The sequence below is a fragment of the Aulostomus chinensis genome, chromosome 1 (assembly GCF_037954235.1).
Source record: "Aulostomus chinensis isolate RoL2024-O1b breed Wild chromosome 1, RoL_Achi_v1.0, whole genome shotgun sequence".
NCBI lineage: Eukaryota > Metazoa > Chordata > Actinopteri > Syngnathiformes > Aulostomidae > Aulostomus > Aulostomus chinensis.
In genome coordinates, this window is record NC_141320.1 from 35,374,420 (window position 1) to 35,396,574 (window position 22,155).

A 22,155-nucleotide genomic window follows, 5' to 3' on the forward strand; every position below is an offset into this window, starting at 1 on the left:
GAGATTCGCTCGATGAAGAAGGGAAGCGCGTTGATTGGCTACCCTCTGGTCTCAGGCTGCTGGCTGCCTGGACTAAGCTGCTCTTCTCCGACACAAAGGTGGCTTCTCTCTCTTCAAGGCTCACAGGAGGTCAAGAGTGTAGCGACCGTGAGCCGAGATCGATGATGAATTACAAAAATAGAAAATCAAAAAATAAATTAGAGGAATAGAAAAGAAAAGGGGGGGGGGGTGAGCCGGACCAGCTGCTCTAGGAGCTCACACACAAAGGGCAGAAACAAGAAGCACTGAAGAGAGCGCCAGCAGTGGATGGTGCCACCACTGTTACAGTAAACTGGTCCGCCTCAGAGCAGTGACCTTTGACCTGTGAGGGGTTGTTGGCCAATCAGCACACTTTGCTGTCTTCAGTCCTTCTCAGATATCAACAAATGAAGCTGGTTGAACAGACAGCAATCATCATCACTCAGAGACATCACCTGGAGAGGAAGACTGCTCCGAGTTCTGACAATGACAGTGAAGAGGCAAGGAGAGCTGGACAACCACAGACAGTGAAACATTCGGAACATCATGTTGATACACGTGTGTGTGTGTGTGTGTGTGTGTGTGTGTGTGTGTGTGTGTGTCAGAATCGGAATCAGAATCTTTTATTTTCGTTGTACGGGGGGGGGGGGGGTACAGTGACAATAGTTAGTTAGAGCGCTCTTCCAGAGCCACCGTGCACCACAGAATGCAGATACAAAGAAAAGATAGAAAAGATAAAAGCAAGATAAAAGACACTGTTAGAACAGAAAGATCCATCAACCCACCAACCAGAGGTGTGTCTGGTACAGATGTGGAATTATTGGCTCACACAATGTTGAGGACACTGGAAGAAGACAAACAAAAAAGGCTGGTGTGATCCAGACCTTCATCAAAAATGGTCCTGGAGAACTGTTCAATGTGTCAGGACTTCTGTCCATTGTCTTCTGCTTATCCTGTTCAGGGTCATGGAGGGGGTGGAGCCTATCCCAGCAGCTTTTGGGCGACAGGCCGTGTTCACCCTGGACAGGTCACCAGTCCATCACAGGGCCAACACATCCACAGACAAACATTCCAAGCCAGACTCAGGAGGATTTCTCCACCCTACAGACTGTAAAGGAACCATCAAAGATGGCAGTTGGAGTTCTGTGGATCTGTGCTGGATTCCTCGTCCTCACGGACCAGAAGTCTGTCTGAAATACTGCTCTGATTGATGATCTTTTCATGAATCTGGAAAAGCTTCTAAAATGAAAGGAAAACAATCCTGTCTTCTTCATGTCTCAAGCCAAATCAAACCAAGAGTTCTTTTATCATATTTTTTTCACCGGACGTCTGCTTTGACTGGTTGGTTGTTGAAAGAGAGCAGGACAGGACAGACAGCAGAAGACAAACAAAGAGAAGAAAAGACAAAAGACAGAGAGAAAGGAGGGAGAGAATGACAAAAAGATGGGAACAAGATGAGGGTGAAAGACAAGCAGAGAGAAAGACAGAGGGACAGGGGGATGGAAGACAGACACACAACCAACAACAGCAGCAGCAATAATAGTAAACTAGCTGCCAATGATAACGTCTCCTGGTCGCTGAAGCAATCAACTTCATAATAGGAGGATTGAAGAGCCAGGAAATAAAATATTAGCACAATACTGATGTGAATGTTCGTGCAATACTGAGAACACTGATATGTAGACGACTAGTAGGGGCGGCACGGTGGTGCAAGAAGACAAACAAAAAAGGCTGGTGTGATCCAGACATCCATCAAAAATGGTCCTGGAGAACTGTTCAATGTGTCAGGACTTCAGAAGCTCCAATCCTCTCTAAGGTCCAGTGAGAGTGGAAGAGATTATAAATGAGAGAAGCAGGGCCCTCCCTCAGAACTGAACCAGCTCAGTTGGGAGAGCCTTAGACTGAAGATCTAAAGGTCCCTGGTCCGATCCCAGGTTTCAGCAGAGGAGCAGCATTGACTTTACTTTCCAGTGGAGGAACTGCAGACATGAAGGAAACTAACATCTTGTCCTGTGCATTCTTGTGACATTCAGGACATTTTTGGAGCCTCTTGTTGGATTTTGCCACAGAGAATCAGAGCCAATCAAAAGCATGGAGGACTTTAACATGGAGGACTGAACAAGTCAAGAAAGCATCAGTTTGACCTTCACGGGTGTTTCTGTTCCTGTCTCAATGCTGTAGAAAGAGCCTGAGGAGCTCAGACGGTAGAGCATCAGACTTTTAATCTGAGGGTCCAGGGTTCAAGTCCCTGTTCAGGTGCTGTGGAGGTTCCAGTGTTTGACAACATGGAACTGGATGAAGTTTAGTGTTGAACAAACTGTCAACATCAAAAGTAGAAGTGTTCTTGTCTTGCCACTGTGAGACAGTCGCTAGAAAACTGACCAACAATAATTTCATGTGGCATGCAATTAACAAAAGACCTACATTGATGGTGGAGGGGGGGTGGAGCCTATCCCAGCATCTACGGGCCAGAGGCGGGGTTCACCCTGGACAGGTCACCAGTCCATCACAGGGTCAGCACTCAGAGACGAACAACCATTCACACTCACATTCATACCTACGGTCAATTTAGAGTGTCCAATCAGCCTCGTCCCCAATTACATGTCTTTGGACAGTGGGAAGGAGCCGGAGTACCAGAGAGAACCCACGCATTCATGGGGAGAACATGCAGGCTCTACACAGAAAGATTCCCCACCCGAGCCTGGACTCAAACCAGAACCTTCTTGCTGTGAGGCCACAGTGCTCACCACTGCACCATCATGCAGCCATGCTCTCTTCTACTTTCCTCAATTGTGTTTCTTTCATGTCCTCCTGAGATCAAAGACAGAATTCTAGCTACTGTCAAAGCCCTGATGACATCATCAGGAATTCTGACTTTGATCTGGAGACTCTTGCTTTAATCTGAATTTGACCTGACTAATGTTTTAGTTTAGGTTGCATGATACCGACCACCTCATTTCTCCTGATGGACTGGTGACCTGTCCAGGGTGAACCCTGCCTCTTGAACAATGTCACCTGGGATCGCCCCCCCCCCCCCCCCCCCATGACCCCATACCCCCTTCCCTCATGTGACTCTTTCATGCGGGCCTCTCAAAACAAAAACATGGCCGCCGCTCCTGTCATTTTCGGAGGAAAGTGCCTTCTTCCAAGATAATTTTGATTTAATAAAGCATTCTGATGACATTTCTAGAGAGAAATATGCATTTTGTTTTCATAATCTTCGCTCAGTTCTTGTGTTTAATCTTTGGTTTGTTTGTTTGTTTGGTTTGTCTTCTGTGAGAAAATCCGGTAGTTGTCGCTCACTCCGAGGAAAAAAAACAAATATTTTTAATACTTCATCTTTTGATTAATAAGACAATCTACAAATTCATTTAATTTCTGGATGTTTATTCTACCTACAAAGTCCATTTTTCACCATTATAGATCGACCAATCAGCATTAAGAATATAAACAATGACTCAAACTAATGGCGGTCTGCTGACGTCACATCCGTCACAGAGGCTCACTCCTGCACTCAGAGGTGGCCTTTTAGTTCCATCACTTCACGCTGTATTTACAGATTTATGATTGAGGGGAACAAACCACTCTGATGTCTGGGTTCATCAAGGATATCATTAAAGAAATCCTAACTATCTGGCCAGTTAAATTGATCCTAACTGTTCTTCAGATGTTGTGCTGGTAATGTCATGTAGTTTCTTTTCAAATGTAACTTTGTCGTTCTGATGTGTGTATTTTTACTGCTCCAACAAAGCTGTTCCTCTTCTGGGTAAATCAATCATTCAGGCAATCAATAACTGAGTGTCTCTGATGCTGTACTGTAGTATTGCAGTACAACAACACTCTGATCCTTCCTTTTCAAATGTTTTTATTGTGTTTCTCTCATCAGGTGTTCAAAATGATGACAATAAAAATCAATAATTGATATTCAGCTTTGTTTCAACAATAATAACTGATCAGAAATGAGGCCTGATGGCTGCAATAGCAGCTTTGTGCTGTTCAGTGACTCCTGCTATAAAAAGGAGTCAAGGCCGTCTTAAAGATGTGAAAATGTTCCAAAGATCCTTCTTCATGTTGGTCCTGAACAAGATTGGTGTCAGGCCTTTTTTCAAAGGAGCTCCAAAAGGCTCACTTAACCCTTTGAGGCCTGGCTGAGACACGAGGCCTGTTGACCTTTGACCCTGTTGCTCTTTTGCTCTCATTGGCCTCTACAGTGGATACAGACCTGAAACCTGAACTGTGAGGCCTCTCAAATGTATGGAATCATGATCTGTTTTTGGCAGCAGAATGTCATTAAATACTGTCAACACAGATTAGTGGTGACGACTGAGTCCACAATGTCCTGCTACCTTTGTGGCCGTCTCGTCTGGCTTTGATCCCTCATGGAACCTCTGAGCTTCAGGGCTCCTCTGTCTCTACTGCTGCTGCAGGAGTCAGAGGGTCTCTCACCTGAAATTCAGATGCCAGACAAGAAGACACTTGGAGCTGACAGAAGTCATCGCTGTAGGTGGAGACATTCACAGGCTAATAAGGTGACCTCGTGGTAAGACAGGTTCTCCAATGGCACAGAACTTCAAACTGAGATCACAGCACAGTCGTTCTGAGGCGTCAGCAACTGGCATGAGCCATTCCAAAGATTTGCAGTGGGCCACACTGGAAATATGGCTTTAAAACATGGAACAGCTCACACAGCGTACAGTTAGAAGTGTAAAAGTCAAAGTTGAGCTGATGCCAGGTGTTGCCACAGTGTCATAGAAACACCTTGAGTCAGAACCACGTGGAAGGACCCCACTCAGGTCAGACCTGAAACGTACGAGTGTGTGAAGTTACCCTCCCCCGTTTGAGAGCCTTGATGAAATGAACCCACAATGACATGACTGGAAACGTGTGTGTGTGTGTGTGTGTGTGTGTGTAACCATGTTAATCTCTTTTAAATAAATGTTTCAACCTGCTATTATTTGGATGCTGTATGATTCCTGCAACCCCAGACTAACTCAGGTGTTCGTACTGCAACCTAAAGTATGGTGATGAGGAGAATGATGAACAATCCACAAGGTGATCAGAAAATAAGAAATGGATTCAGGAACAACAAACCCATCTCTGAACATGTGATTGAAACATGTGAGTGGGACTGGCAGAACCTGGCTTTACCTCAAAGTGTCTCATCCAGAGATCTGTGACAGGCGTCTGCTGTGGAGGGTCAGTCTGTCCGTCCACATTCAGATCATCGATGCAGCGACTCTGCTAGGATCAAACTACTCAGGATGAAACAGACCAATGTTGACATCAAGTAGCAACTCAGCAGCTGATCAACAGAGTCCTCAGCACCAGTAGAGCCTGGTCCTGGTCCCTGGGGGGCTCCAACCACCAGCCTCTCTGTGAACAGCCGAGCGCCACAGAGACTCTGAGTCTCCTGCTGTTCATGAAGAGTTTTCAGGCTAAATTCAGTGTGTGAGGTCCACACTGCACATTTGAGGGACCATGAAGGACAGAGGAGAGTCTGACTGTCATGGTGAAAGCCTTCAGCACTAGAACTGAAACAGCCCCACCATCTTAACCCCCCCAGACCAAACATCATCGTCCAGCCTCCAACCAGAGGTCCATCAGTTATCATGGAGCCACAGGAGTCTGGATTCTTTTCTAGAATGAGACGGCAATGACAGTCCTGCAGAGTGACATCACTGACATGACAGGATGACTTCAGTCACATGACTGGATGACTTCAGTCACATGACTGGATGACTTCAGTCACGTGACTTCAGTGCATCCAATGACCAAGTGCACCACAGTCCTTGTTGCTGTCTGCTGTTGGGTCACAGCAAAGTAAGGAAACAGCCTGACGGTCCTCAGGAGGAAATTCAACAGCCTCCAAAGATGGAGGTGAATCTAGACCTGCTCATGTTTGCTGTCCTTGATGAACTTGGGCGGTACTCTGGTGCAGGGATGAGGTCATGGAGCTGATGTGGGAGCAGTCCTGATGTTAAATGGACTAAATGGGTCAACATCAAATAAAATTGGAAACCTATTTGAAGCCTTATTTTGTGTTTGATGGACATTTTTTCAATCTCTAATGACTGTTTTAACTGAACCTGCTGGATCCTGTGGTGCCTGATGAGGAGACAACTTGAGTACAAAGTTGGAGAGGAGGGTTTTTGGAGGGGAGATGATTTTATTTGCAGTGTTGTAAATCAAAATAACTCCAACGACATGATAGAATTTTCTCCAAATGTCCTGACTAAGATGGATTCCAAACCAAATCAGCTGTCACAAGGGAAAGTCTGCATGTACACACACACACACACACACACACACACACACACACACACACACACACACACACACACACACACACACACACACACACACCAACTGACATTCCCAGGGACTAAACCAAACCAATTCCTACTTAACCCTAAGCTCCCCCTCAGTTCTAGATGAGACTGGTAGAACATGGAACCGTCCCACTTGGAACCTTCCCATCAGCTTCACCTCCACTGGAGTATCTGGTCAACACCAGAATGGTGGAGACAAGACAACATGCTACCAATCCTCTCTCTCTCCCTCATCATCAGCTGCTGCAGCCCTTGAAAGAAAACCTTTGACACATGGACCTACAGTAGGAGCAGGTGTTGTCTCCTCTGGAGCAGCAGTTCAACGTTGTTGGCAGGACTCCAACCTGAGCAGGGAGACCCCAATGGATTTCTAGTCCATCGCCTTCACCACTCGGCCTTAACAACTACACTCACACTTAGTAGAGGACTGATACTCAACAATTTATATTTATTGAAGCATAGTAGGTTTTTTAATCTTCTCACAGACACAAACTATTTGTGTGTGTGTGTGTGTGTGTGTGTGTGTGTGTGTGTGAGGTGTTTTGACTGAGTAGTGAAGAGGAGGATTTCTCCATTTTTGTCGTCACTCTGCAACTAATTTTCAGTTTAACTCATGAGAATGAACAAACTTTGACATGTTTCTTTCTTTTGTGTGTCAACAACTTTGTTCTTGAAAGCTCCTGACAAACACACCACACACACTCTACAGTTCTAATCTGTTGAGAACATGAAACGTGCGGCCCCAGTGACCCTGCAGGACATTTGTGTCCATTTAAATTTTGATTCATGACCCAGAACCTCTCAAAACCCCAGAAAAATAAAGGTTTGGGTGCATTAAAGACATAAATAATAACATCATCACGTTTCAAGGTTTTCTTCTCTCAAATCATTTCTAACAAGATGAGGGAATTCCTAAAATGTTTCAGTTGTTGAATTCTCAGCAGCCTAAAGGTCAACCTCCACCATCTGCTGCTCATTAGCAGGGACTTAGCTCCAATGGTGGAGTGCTAGCTTAGCATGTGACAGGTAGAGGGATCGATGCCCTCCTTCTCAGAATACTTCAGCTTGTTCTGTTGATCAGAGGAGCTGCTGGGTGATGAATGCTGATGTTTGTCCACTGCTGTGATAAAGTGTCCCCTGTTACTGAGATGAGGATGAACACCTGCTCAGGTCAAAGCTGCAATCAAACCAGGGACTCTGAACCTCCCACACAGTGAAGGAGTTTGTCCTGCAGGTTGATGGACGCTTTGGAATTCCTTCAACATTGATTACTTTCCTGTGTCCTGCTGAGTCAGCATCCAGAACCTGGTCAAGAGGAGGCTGAGAGCTCAGGAGGTGATGTGACGGCTGATTGGACAACTCAGCAGCCAGAGCTTCCAGTCTGAGACCCCAGCTCCACACCATGGAGAGCCTCCTGGATGATGTCCTCAAGCAGCGTCCCTGTTTGTCTCCTGGCTGCAGCTGGACGCCCTCTCAGCTGTGAGAGTCCAGCAGTGTTGCTCTCTGTCCATCTGATGTCCGTCCTCTCCTGTGTTCGTCCGTTGAGGAGAAGGGAGACGGATTTCTCTTCCTCTCTTCTCTCCAGACGACCTTCTTCCTGTGTCAAACTACTTTGCTCTGCTCAAAGATCAAACTGATCCAGTGGCTCCAGGTGCCTGGACCTCTCTGGACCAGCTGGTCCTGAGTGAACACCTGCTCAGGTCAAAGCTGCAATGAAGTCAATTCATAACCCTAATTTTTTGAAGTACTGCAGTTACTACAAGATAAGAAGTACATGGATGATGAAGCCTCTTCAAAACATTCAAGCAAGTCCAGTTGCTTTTATCCTTTCAACACAAATCTGATCCAGGATCAGTGAGCTCATTTATCTGAGGACTTCACTTTGAAAACCTCTGTTTCAGACAGGCTGTCGTCTTCCTCCTCAGATGCTGAAACTGTCAGACCTAAAAAATGTCCGGACAATCATGGATGAGATTCACCTCCAGTAGGCATTGAACAAAACACCTCTGTGTTGTTAAATGCAGCTGACATGAAAGGAGTTCAGTGGTCAGGCTTGTTTTATGAAGTAGGTGTGGTTTGATGTGAGGAAACAGGAGATGTGCACTACCACAAGATGGCGTCACAGATCCTGACGCTCTGAGCAGGAAACACCGAGCAAAACATTACAACAAAGCTCCTGTTGTTCCCTCCAGGAAAAACTGTGGCTCTGATGAGAAGAAGGATCCCAGCCTCCTCTGAGGATCCATGGCCGCACCATTGGGTAGAAGGACGATGGGGTCGGCACCAGGAGGAACCCTGGTGTCTCCGATGCAGGGAAGATGGAGCACTGAAGAGGCCACATTGTGGCGTCCTAAAGAGGACATTTGGTGGAGCCTGAGACAGCAAACATCACGCCCCCTTCATCAGAAGAACCACAGCACCAGAAGAAAGAATCCTGGCAGTGACGACAGGGAGGATCAGGGTGACCTCCTCACCTCCACCTTTGAACCTTCAAATGAACTTTAAAAAGCTTTAGAGTGGAGAAGGATTTTAAAACCTTTTATTGTTTTTTACTTTCATTCTCATTTGTGCGATTGTCTGATTTATTAGAAATAAACACTGTCTGCTGGGTTTACATTGACTGTGATTCTCTTTTTGCATGCAAGTTGAAAGTTCTGCCAATAAAATCCATGAGTATTTGAAGACCAAAGGAAGAACCCCCAAAGTCAGGACCCTGAGATCAAAGTGAGCGCTATGATCTCAGAGGTCTGGGATATTTCCCATCCCATGGCCCTTCAAATAAGAGCCCTGTGTCACTGTCTCAAAGTTTTCAACCGTATTTGTTTGTTAAATTAAAACCAGACGACCACTGTGGTCCCTCCAACATGATTAGTGCCATAATTTGTCTCACTCATGTCTTCTTTGGACAGGTTCCATGGTGTAATGGTTAGCACTCTGGACTTTGAATGCAGCAATCTGAGTTCAAATCTCGGCGGAGCCTCCAGCAGGTCTCTGACAGGCTTTGAAAGTGGAGTTGTGTTTGTCTGTGGCCAACACCTGCTACTCGGCTGCAGAGGACGGCGGAGGCTCAGGTCCGAACAATGCTGCCTCCAGCTTTAATTAAGACCTCAGTTTTGTCCTGGTTGAGCTGGAGAAAGTTCTCTGTCACCATGACAGGTAAATGGACATCAACTGGTCCTGAGTCATCAGGAGACACCGCCATGTGAAAAGAAAAGAATGGCTGCTAGCTTGACAAAGAACTGCACAAACCAGGTTCAAGCTGGACTTTGGACCCTGGTATCTGCAACGACTCCATCAACTCCTAATCTAGCAGCTCTGCTGGGTCCAACTATTTTACAGAACATTTGACAGACCTGTGGAGCAGTGAGGACACACATGAGTTGATCACATGATCCACTGAAGCGCCATTTTACCTGCCACTGAGGTCACCAACATGAGCTGGAGTTGGGAATCTTGAACTGAACCTGGTATCACAGCGACACCTACTGCTGCAAAATGGAACAGCAACATTGAACCAAGTACAGGATTGGAGGGAGACTGATGGTCGCTGTTTGGGTTTTAGAAGGACAAGGAGGGCGTGGCTTCCAGCTGGATTCTCAGAGACTATTTCCCCAACCTCTACATTGGTATCTACACTGTCATCCAGTCATGTGACTGAAGTCATCCAGTCACATGACCGAAGTCATCCAGTCACATGACCGAAGTCATCCAGTCACATGACCGAAGTCATCCAGTCACATGACCGAAGTCATCCAGTCATGTCAGTGATGTAATCCAGTCACGTGACTGAAGTCATCCAGTCACATGACTGAAGTCATCCATTCATGTCAGTGATGTCACTTGGCAGGACTGTCATTGCCGTCTCATTCTAGAAAAGAACCCAGACTCCACCTGTGGCTCCATGATAACTGATGGACCTCTGGTTGGAGGCTGGACGATGATGTTTGGACTGGAAGGAAAACTCCTTGTCCAAATTCCATTGTGTTCAAGTTTAAAGTCCCACAATAAGAAGTAGCTGAATCTGACAGGTGGAGGTTTGGAACTCCAAGATGGTGATGTTTTCTTGACTTGATGCTCTGACTGTCAGGGTGGATGACAGCTTCTTCTGCTGCTGCATCTGAGTGGCTATGATTGGAGGTTTTACCTCCCAAAGTTGTTTGGTTCCAGGGGAAATTTTAGAATTCCTGTCCCCAACCTTGGCTGTTCTGAACCTCTTCTCCTGAATCACTCCTGAGCTGCAGCAAGAACAAATACCAGTGCCAACCAGATCAACTTAATGGCAGTTTTTGTAGTGATTTGATGCCTCATGAGGAGAAAATTTGGGCACAAATGTTGGACAAGAGTGTTTGTGGAGGGTGTTTTTTGTTGTTGTCGCAGTGTTGTAAGTCACTGTACATTAGCAGGGACTTAGCTCCAATGGTAGAGTGCTAGCTTAGCATGTGAGAGGTAGAGGGATCGATGCCCTCATTCTCAGAATACTTTAACTTGTTCTGTTGATCAGAGGAGCTGCTGGGTGATGAATGCTGATGTTTGTCCACTGCTGTGATAAAGTGTCCCCTGTTACTGAGATGTGAATGAACACCTGCTCAGGTCAAAGCTGCAATCAAACCAGGGACTCTGAGCCTCCCACACAGTGAAGGAGTTTGTTATCAAGATTTATGGCAGCTTTGAAACTTCCCACCATCTCCTGAATGTGGAGCAACTTGTCCTGCCAAAACTGTCCCCTCTTCCATTCTTAATAACACCTGTCCTGACTGGCAATCACGCTGGGCTGCAGCGGTGAAAGCGCTGAATGCAGCCAGGATACACAATGACTCAGGCAACACAGGAATCTGTTGACTCAGCTTGAGAAGCAGAGGGTCCACCAAGACCAGCAGACACCTTCATTCTTGATTCTTGATTTCAAGGGCAGCCGCTTGAGATGCACCATCTCATTTTGGAGGGGGTCCTGACAAATAATGACCAACAATACAACAATAATAAAAGTAGATTCTATTTTCAACACAAGGACACACACATCATACACCCAGGTACAGGCCAACAATGTTCCCCAAAGCCCCCCCCCCCCCCCCCACACCATCCAGTATTCTACAAAGTATGATCAGACATCCCACTGCAGAATAGGAGTGGGCCTGTGTTCACATACGCATACATTTAAACACCCATCTAAATAAATACTGCTTCCATGCACCATTAAAGTACACAATGCATATTCATACACAAATATCCACATATTTACAGTACAGAGAACAAACAAGAACAAATAGAGAGTGAATCCTGGAGAGAAAAGGGGAGGTGCATCAGAAACAAGAGCAGATGTTTGAAAATGCTTGATGATTTGAAGATGAGAAAGGAAGTGAGAGACCCAAGTGAGGAGGAAAGGTTGTTCCAATCTGATGGAGCTTTAAATACAACCGGTCAAAGCAGACGTCCGTCCACACTGATCCTGGATCTGCTCGACGTTCCTGCCTGTTAAAAGGAAGGTTTTCATCACCACTGTTGCAGGATGTCCTGCTGATGGAGAATTGTTGGGTGGAGGTTCATTGAAGCAGTTTGGTGCTGGACCTGCTCTACTAGTAAAGAGTCATGAGAGAACTTTTGTTGTGATTTGGTTCTAACAAATAAAAATGACTTGACTTGATTTGGTGCCTCAGGAGGAGAAAATTTGGGCACAAAAGTTGGACAAGAGTGTTTGTGGAGGTTGTGGATCAAAGTTCTATTTATATACAACACATGAAATCAAACAATGTGAAGCAGGCTAATGAACAATAAATCAAATATAAAAATGCTTTATTTTAAGATCTAGAATATCTTGTGAATATCTGGAGCTTCATTCCAGCAGCAGACCTCCTCAGGTGATGACTTCATATTTGACATGTTTACCATTCAATGAGACTCATTGTCAGTCCATTGAAATCTACTGGTGTTCCTGGTGAGTTGATTTAACAACATGAGCTGACAGAACCTACGTTCAGGTAGGAGCCACCACATCCAGGGGTCTGGACCTTTGAGCAGGCAGAGCCATCAAAGTAGCAGACTAAGCTAGCAGACATTAGCATTGAGAAGAAACTGATACCTGAGCCTACTTTTGGGTCTGGTCAAGTGATGACACAATAACATGACATCATTGTCAGACTGACGCCTGCTCAACACTGACCAAACACTGCCCTATTGCATTGTGGGAAATTTCTGCTTGGCTTGTGTCCATCACTACACACAAAGAAATTTATCTCATGCTTCCGTGACCCGGATTCGAACCTGGGTTGCTGCGGCCACAACACAGAGTACTGACCACTATACGATCACGGCTTCCGCAACAGCAGCTTGAGCTTCTATGTCTTTGACTCATTGAGTGTTGCGGCGAAAAGCTGTTGAACAGCTGATGTGCGACTGCGGCGGCCCCTGATGCAGGAGACGGGCCAGGCCCCGTTCAGAAGGTGGTGGATATTATTCTTGGTGTTTTTAGGGCATGTTCCCACCCGTCTTCACGTGGGTGACAAAAATGGATTTTTTGTAAAGATTTCGGCGCGAGTTCAGCCTGTCAAATCCTGATCGGGGCCAGTTTGGTTGTGTTGTCTGCAGCGCCTGGCGCGCTCAGCGGGAGCGAGTCCGATCATTTTCAAGGTGGGTCAAACAATTTAGGTTGAGACGAAGGACGGCACGGGCAGAGCAGACGCAGGTCTTCATTCCACCCGCAGAGCTGTAGAGCATGGATCATGTCAAGGACTAAATGAGGGGAAAGAGAGCAGGAGAGCAGGGCAGAGACAAACACAGAGAATGCTGTCCTAAAACAAGGACTGTTCAGTCAATGGTAGAGCAGAGTGGCGCAGAGGAAGCGTGCTGGGCCCATAACCCAGAGGTCGATGGATCAAAACCATCCTCAGCTAGAAGAAGAAAAATAAAATGAACCAGTGTCTTTAGAAATGCGTGTCTGTTAAAAAGAGGTTCATAAGGATTTTGTCTTCCTCCACAATCACCAACCATTGTGAGAGTTAACAACAGTCCACTTTCTGACTGAAGCAAAAGTAGACTTCAAAAGGTTTTTCTGATTCAACATAGCAGCTAAATTTCCATTTCCATTTCCTGAACAGGACAGGTTAAAAAAAAGGGAATGACATGACTTCCTCTGTATGTTAGAATATGAACGACTAAAAATGTTCATGCCCAGTTTAAAGTTAGAATTAAACTGAAAATACCAAACTCTCCCCTCTTCAGTCCTGTCACTCAGTGTTGTAAACTGTTTCAAACAAATTCTACTGTTCAACAGTTCAAGTGTTTCTAGTGAAGCTGAATGTTCTCCTTTGCTTTCCTCAATTGGGTTTCTTTCATGTCCTCCTGAGATCAAAGACAGAATTCAAGGTACAAATAAATACACTATCAAAGCCCCCTGATGACATCATCATCAATTCTGACTTTGACCTGGAGGCTCTTGCTTTAATCTTGGCTTTGATCTGACTAATGTTTCCTGACAGGTTGCTGTTTCCACTCCAGAGCAACCAGTAGTTGATCCTATCAGACCAGTCTGATGAACAAAGCTTTTCACTGTCAGTGGAATCACTGGGAAAAGAAACTCCTCCTGTCAGATGAAGGCTTCACTGTGTTGAGGAGGGTTTGTTCAGATGATTCTGGAAGAATAAATCAAAACCTCATCATTGAACATGAACATTAATCACTGATGACTGTTTTACCTGAACCTACTGGATACTGTGGTGCCTGGTGAGGAGACAACTTGGGTACAAAGTTGCAGAAGAGGGTTTTTGGAGAGGAGATTTAGATGAGATGGTTTCCAAATCAAATCGGTTGTCACAAGGGAAAGTCTGCATGGAAACACACACACACACACACACACACACACACACACACACACACACACACACATACACACACACACAGAGTCCTACTGACTAACCCATGTTTTTCTTCACTTAAACCACCACTGGAGTATTGAAAGAGATTGCATGAGACACCATCAACTTACATTAAAAACCCCTGACTGCCTTTAATTCCCTCCTGGCTGCAGGAAATTAGACAGACCAGCCCATCGAGCGGGGCTGCACGGTGGTGCAGTGGTCAGCACTGTGCCCTCACAGCAAGAAGGTTCCGGGTTCGGGCGTGGGATCTTTCTGTGTGGAGTTTGCATGTTCTCCCTGTTCCTGCGTGGGTTCTCTCCAGGTACTCCGGCTTCCTCCCACTGTCCAAAGACATGCAATTAGGGGACTTGGCTGATTGATACTCTAAATTGACCGTAGGTGTGAGTGTGAATGGTTGTTTGTCTCTGTGTGTTGGCCCTGCGATGGACTGGCGACCTGTCCAGGGTGAACACCGCCTCTCGCCCGTAGATGCTGGGATAGGCTCCAGCCCCCCCCCCCCCCGTGACCCTTACTAGTAAGGAATAAGCAGAAGATGACGATGGATGGCCCATAGAGTGGAGGTGAGACCACAACCATGCTCTACAATCAATATTTACATCAAACCAGCACCATCTCAACAACTTAACCTGACTAAATATATACATGATTCCAGACTACTACACCAACTCAATAATACATCCACATGCATAATCATTCAAATGAACCTTGCCTGTGATTGTACCCCCTCCCCCATCTGGGAGCAAAGGTTTGCACCTACAGCTCCTAAGGAGCTTCCTTGGGCCACTCTCCCCTTTTGGCTCCACCCCCTTTAAGGAAACCACCAGGAAGAGGTGAGGACTGACCGTGACGACTGAAACTGCCACATTTACATGAGACAAACTAGATCAACACTAAATACCAGTTCTTGCACAGTGATTCCCACTGACTGACACTGGGGTCTTCATTTTCCACAGGCAGGATGGCCGGTCCCCCTGTGCTTCCCAGGTCCCTCCCTGGAACACATGGCATAGAAAATGTTTCACTTGTTTGCTGATTCAATAAACCTGACCATTAACATGTGTGTGTGCCTCTAATTTACATAAACTGTTAATACCAAGACAAATGCTACCTTCAATTAATCATTCATGTCATGGAACCCTTGGTCTCCATTACATTGGTCAACCAGAGAAGCTTCAACTGGTGACGCTCATTCAACCATGCATAAAGGTCAACCTCCATTATCTGCTATGCTCCTTAACAGGGGAATTAGCTCAAATGGTAGAGCGCTCGCTTAGCATGTGAGAGGTAGAGGGATCCATGCCCTCATTCTCCAGAATACTTTAACTTGTTCTGTTGATCAGAGGAGCTGCTGGGTAATGAATGCTTATGTTTGTCGACTGGTGTGATAAAGTGTCACCCTGTTACTGAGATGTGAATGAACACCTGCTCAGGTCAAAGCTGCAATGAAGTCAAGTCATCACCCTGTAAAGTACCAAATAACAACAAAAGTTACACTTTACAAGTAGAACAGGTCCAGTTCAACACTCCTTAAATGAATTTACACCCAACAATTCTTCATGAGCAAGCACATCCCAGCTTAGGCCCAACTTTTCTTGGCGCTCTTCCAGATGCATGGGAGCTGCTGGGGAAGCGCTAGTTGGGCCTAAGCTAGGAGCTAAGCTAAGGTGGTCTTCACCAGCTAATGAGGGCTGGCTAGCTCTTGCAGCTTTTGGTGCAGAGCCGCTGCAGGTCCAATTCAACATCGCATACACTCACCTCCAACACAACAAGAAAACTACATTTAACACACTTATCAGTATCACTAAAGGAGGCAGAGGAGGAACAAAACATGTGGCACTCTGAGCAGGAGAGAGGAGAACAAGAGGGAGAAGCCATCGTTAGCTTAGCGTGTTTACAAGGCAGAAAGATTGTTGCTACCAGAATGATGGTCTTTTAAACTTCAGCCAAATAAAGCAAGTAGGTATGAATTTTTGGTGGGTAATTAGTCAACAAAATAAGGAATCAGCAGGGAGGATCACACTTTAGCGAGCACAATGAAGCAAGGCTCTACGTTCAGCAACACAGAAAAAGGAGTTGAGGTCACAGGCTTCCTGCAACCAGGGTCAAAAATCCAGGACGGACGAAGGGGAGGACAACAAAGACAAAGACACAAGAAACAGAGATAATAACCATAAACTCCATCACAACCATAACACATATTGCCCACACACACACACACACACACATTTTGTGAAACAACTCAGGAGTCATCAGGTGTTTTACTCAGAGGGATTCATTCATGATAAATGAGCATGGAGGAGACCCAGTAATCATCAACACAAGCGTCACATGAGCAGGTCACCACCCACTTTTATTGATTGGTTCTTGTAAGAATCACTCCTAACGCCATCAGGAGGTCATTTTTTGTCCTGCCCTGTCTCAACTGTTGGAGCACAACTACAGCCTGAACTCTGCCACTACCTTATCCTTCCCTAATAACCTCATACAGACCCACTATCTGGACTAGCCTGACCCCCCTGACCCTCATCAGTCACTCCTAGTGCCTCACACTGGAGGGAATAGCAGCATCGGTGAGCTCTGACTGTTGGGATGCACATCCATGTGATGAAGAGCTGTTTTAAACAGGGAATCATTTGACCTCTTGACCTGTGTGGGCAGGTACAGAGGGACGATTCCATCATGAACAACAATATTAATAAACAAATGGGTCTTTAGCTTCTTTCTAAAGGTGTCCTCAGCGTCCTCATGTCCAGTGGGAGAGCATTCCAGAGTCTAGGAGCTGCAACCTGGAAGGTTCCCTCTCCTTCAGTGAGGCTGAATCCCTGTGGTCAGGGAGGATAAGGGACCCCACAGGTGTCACTAAAGTGCTTTAAACTGCAAAGGACACAGCTGATCAAGCTGGGATCAACTGCTGTGGTGATCAAGGTATCATCATATATAACAAACAAAGAAAACAAAGTTGAGGAAAAGCACACAAAGAAAAAACTATGAACATGAACAGAGCATCTTCTACACCAGATGTCACACGGCTCAGTAGACCTCTGGTTTGACCCCGAGCAGGTCCAGTCTCCAGGGTGCCCCCATCATTCTGCTCTTCAGTCACAGGACATGCAGCAGAATCCCGTAGCTCCTCTGCAGAAGAACATATGAGAGCGTCTGCTTGCTCTCCTCTGGCTGGACGTAGGGGAGAGTCTGCTTGCTCTCCTCTGGCTGGACGTAGGGGAGAGTCTGTTTGCTCTTCTCTGGCTGGACGTAGGGGAGAGTCTGCTTGCTCTCCTCTGGCTGGACGTAGGGGAGAGTCTGTTTGCTCTTCTCTGGCTGGACGTAGGGGAGAGTCTGCTTGCTCTTCTCTGGCTGGACGTAGGGGAGAGTCTGCTTGCTCTTCTCTGGCTGGACGTAGGGGAGAGTCTGCTTGCTCTTCTCTGGCTGAACGTAGGGGAGAGTCTGCTTGCTCTTCTCTGGCTGGACGTAGGGGAGAGTCTGCTTGCTCTTCTCTGGCTGGACGTAGGGGAGAGTCTGTTTGCTCTTCTCTGGCTGGACGTAGGGGAGAGTCTGCTTGCTCTTCTCTGGCTGGACGTAGGGGAGAGTCTGTTTGCTCTCCTCTGGCTGGACGTAGGGGAGAGTCTGCTTGCTCTTCTCTGGCTGGACGTAGGGGAGAGTCTGCTTGCTCTTCTCTGGCTGGACGTAGGGGAGAGTCTGCTTGCTCTCTTCTGGCTGGACGTAGGGGAGAGTCTGTTTGCTCTTCTCTGGCTGGACGTAGGGGAGAGTCTGTTTGCTCTTCTCTGGCTGGACGTAGGGGAGAGTCTGCTTGCTCTTCAGAAGTTTGCTGGACCTTCACTTGAAGGTCATGATTTTCCTCTTTCAAACAGCTTTTTAAATCATGAAGATTTCCCAGGATTTCCCACTGAGCACTGCTCCTTTTCTTCTTTTGTGTTCTCACTGCACATAGAAGACTCTGAACTTCACCGTTCAGACTGCCAGTCTTTGTGGGGTCCTGGTCCTTCCTTGATTCGAGGTGGGCCAACTCAGCAGTGAAGGTCTCTGTCTCCTGAGATGCAGTAGAAACTCGTCTCCTCAAACATCCATTTTCTGCCTCTCTCTCCTCACTCTGGAACCTCAGCTGTTCAAGAGTCGTCTTCTTCTCAGTTCGTTCTTCTCTCATTTTGTTCTTCTCTGCCTGGATGGAGTTGAGCTCACACTTGAGGTCACACTTCTCCTTGTAAACCATCTTCACCTCAAGCTGAAGATTGTGGACTTGTGTGTTCAGGTCTCTGATCTGAGCCTGGTTCTCCTCCCTCACAGATTCAAGGTTGCCCACCATGGCAGACATGTTCTCTACCAGCTGATATGCAATAATCTTCTCTTGTCCAAGACTAGAAACCTGTCCCCACAAATTCTGGTTTTCTGTCCATCTCTTGTCACACAAAGACTGAAGCTGATCAAGTGCACTTTTCTTCTCAGTCAGGTCTTCCTCAAGACATTTCATCTCCACCTGTTCTCTCTCCCTCAGAGACTGAACCTGGGTCAGCTCTTTTCTGAGCTCATTGTTCTCTCCATCAACCTTCCTCCCCTCACACTGAAGACTGTGGACTGTTGCGTTCAGGTCTTCTATCTGAGTCTGGTTCTTGTCCTGGACCGTTTGGAGGTTGGCCACCACAGCAGTGAGGTTCTGGAGCTCCTGGATTGCTCTTTTATTCTCACGTTCAAGAGTAGAAACTTGTTTCCTCAAATTCTGGTTTTCTGCCTGTGTGTTGTCACTCAGAGACTGAAGCTGCTCAAGGGCAGCTTTCTTCTCAGTCAGGTCCTCCTGCTCTGTCAGCCTGAGAGATGGAGGAGCAGGATCACATTGACCAGGATCATTCAGTGGATAAATACAGCTCCTACTGAGATCCACCAGATCTCTGAATGCTCCAACAACACAATCCAATGGAGTCATAGCCTTCTGTCCTGGGTTGATCTGAAGATCTTGAGCCAGACTAAATCTCCTGGAACTGTCAAGTGTTTAAAGACCAAAACTGCCCCAGAAATGTGGAGTCTGGATTCTTTTCTAGAATGTGATGGCAGTGACAGTCCTGCAGAGTGACATCACTGACATGACTGGATGACTTCAGTCACATGACTGGATGACAGTGTAGATGCCAATGTAGAGGTTGGGGAAATAGTCTCTGAGAATCCAGCTTGAAGCCACGCCCTCCTTGTCCTTCTAAAACCCAAACAGCGACCATCAGTCTCCCTCCAATCCTGTACTTGGTTCAGTGTTGCTGTTCCATTTTGCAGCAGTAGGGGTCGCTGTGATACCAGGTTCAGTTCAAGATTCCCAACGCCAGCTCATGTTGGTGACCTCAGTGGCAGGTAAACTGGCGCTTCAGTGGATCATGTGATCAACTCATGTGTGTCCTCACTGCTCCACAGGTCTGTCAAATGTTCTTTAAAATAGTTGGACCCAGCAGAGCTGCTAGATTAGGAGTTGATGGGAGTTGTTGCAGATACCAGGGTCCAAAGTCCAGCTTGAACCTGGTTTGTGCAGTTCTTTGTCAAGCTAGCAGCCATTCTTTTCACTGCCAAGCTAAAGTGACTTCTGTCAACAAAGGTCAACATACAAAAGGACATTTCTACTGGCAGTTCAACATTTTGATCAAACTCCTTTTTCAGAGCTGGAACCTTCCTCTTGTGTCAGCTTTCTGTTCCCATCTCTATGTTAACGGTCAGTTTTGACCCACGTCTTCAATCAGCTGTCAAATAAACTAAAACAGTTTTCTATCCTCCAAGTTGTTTCCATCTCTTGGTGACCTTGTCAGGCTTCCTTATCATGGAAATATTGGTTTGAAGATTTAGTTGTGGGCCTCTGGACCTTTTTTTAGTCACTAAACCCTGGATTTATTTTTTCAGCAACAGAACTTTAATACAAACACAAAATGAAAAGCAGAAAAAGCCAGAACCCAAAATATGGATTTGCAAGGTCAAGCAAACCAAACCATCAGAAACCAACTACAAATTGTTTGAGTCATGACAAAGTCCAGGACCCACTTTTCACCCTACAATGTAAACCAATGGGAGGCTGTCTCCTCAGACACACATAGCCTCAAACTGACGCTTCTCTCGTCTACACTGTAACTCTCTCCACATCCCAAATAACTTCACTACATTCCTGACAAAAATGCCTACTAAAATATGTTACATTCAACTTTTGACCACAATCTGGGGATTGATGAGCCTTTTTCAAACAACAAACTCTCCAAAAATCCTCTCTCCTCTCCACTCTGACAGAGAGCAGCGGGGGAGGGGCTCTTAGAGGCTCAGCTCTGATTCTCACTTGGTGTCACACTGAGGCTTCTACCTCCTAAACTACAAGTCCCACCGCTCTCATAAAATACATCCTTGGATTCAGGACGACTCCTGCTTCTGGGCTGCAGTGGACAGAAGGAGGCTCAGGCCCTAACAACACTGCCTCCAGCTTTAATTAAGACCTCAGTTTTGTTCTCTGCCTCCATGACAGGTTAATGGACATCAACTGGTCCTGAGTCACCAGGAGACATGGCGATGTCCAGCTGAGTGACATCAGCAGGACTGTGGAGGTTTATACTGAGTCTCCTGACGACAAGTGGCAGTACAGAGATATTAAAGAGGGTCTGAGCAAAAACTGAACCTTGGGGAACTTCAACCTTTGATCTCAGAGTTCTGTTTTTGATCTTAGAATTCTTTCTTTGATCTCTCCTTGATTTCTCAATGATTTCTTTGTGGACTCCAATTGTCTTTTGTCTCTCAGTGAGACAAAGACAGAGCAGCTCCAACCTCAGCCTCCAGGAGGCCCTGATCCTCTAGTGGTCAGTCCTCTGTGTTGTGGCTGCAGCAACCCTGGTTTGAATCAGGGTCCCAGCAGCAACATTCCTACTGACTAGTGTTTGTTGTTCAACTGGACAGTTTGTCTGGTGAAGCTCTCTCAGACACTCCTTTCTTCATCCTCCCTTCAGGCTCAGCAGCATCAGAGTCAATGTGTCTGACTAGGACCAGAACCCTCAACCTGGAGGCTGTGGTGCAATGAGAACACATCTGACAACCAATCAGCGGAGGGTCTGTTTGACTCCTGAAAACTCCATTAAAGCTGAGAGGAACTTGTTCTTCATCTCCAAATTCCCTCCCTGCACGTTGTCTGTCCAGAAATCATTCAAGTCCAAGTTGAACCTTAGACTAAAAGCTCCTAGTAGGTGATGCAGGCTCCACCTCACTCCTGGTTCTGGAACCTCACCGGTTCTTGCTCTCTCACCACTTGGATCTCATGTTCCTGACATCTCTGAGCTTGTTTCCTATCCACCTGTCTCATGTTGATGAGGTCATCCAGCCTGATGATCTCTAGGTTCTCCTTTGAGTGGTTCCCTCTGGGAGAGTTCTCCCTCTGTAACTTGTGTGTGTGTTTGCTCGTATCCTGTTTCTCCTTGACAGCACTTTAGTGTTTTCACCACTGGTGTCTCATCTGTGGTTCACCTTTTATTTGACTTCTTTGTCAAAGATGAAGGTGTTTGTGGTCATTCATCAATCATGTGATGGCTCATGTGACTGTGAGTCTGATGAAGAGCTTGTAGCGTCTCTCACTCTGAACAGTTCATGCTATTGAAGCTACTCAGACGTAGCCTGACTAGCTCAGTCGGTAGAGCATGAGACTCTTAATCTCAGGGTCGTGGGTTCAAGCCCCACGTTGGGTGTTCATCTTGAACATCCCTGCTTGTCCTCTCACTTTCTGCAGCTGTGATTGGGAATTGTAAGAAAAATCACTGAATGAACAACACAAACACAGGCTGTGTCTGAAGTTCCACACCTGCACCCGACTCAGAATGAAAAACCAGTGTGTTCTCAATTGTATCCACTGTCAATACTGATTCTGGAGAAATTTCTTTGTGTGTATTGATGGACGTGAGCCAAGCAGAAATTTCCCACAATGC

General features: G+C 46.2%; 1 non-coding gene across 1 annotated transcript; it reads left to right on the forward strand.

Moving 5' to 3' along the window:
- Positions 1–21,845: 21,845 nt before the first annotated feature.
- On the forward strand, positions 21,846–21,918 carry trnak-cuu (transfer RNA lysine (anticodon CUU)). Its single transcript has one exon. It is a non-coding gene; the product is annotated as a tRNA-Lys (tRNA).
- Positions 21,919–22,155: the final 237 nt, after the last annotated feature.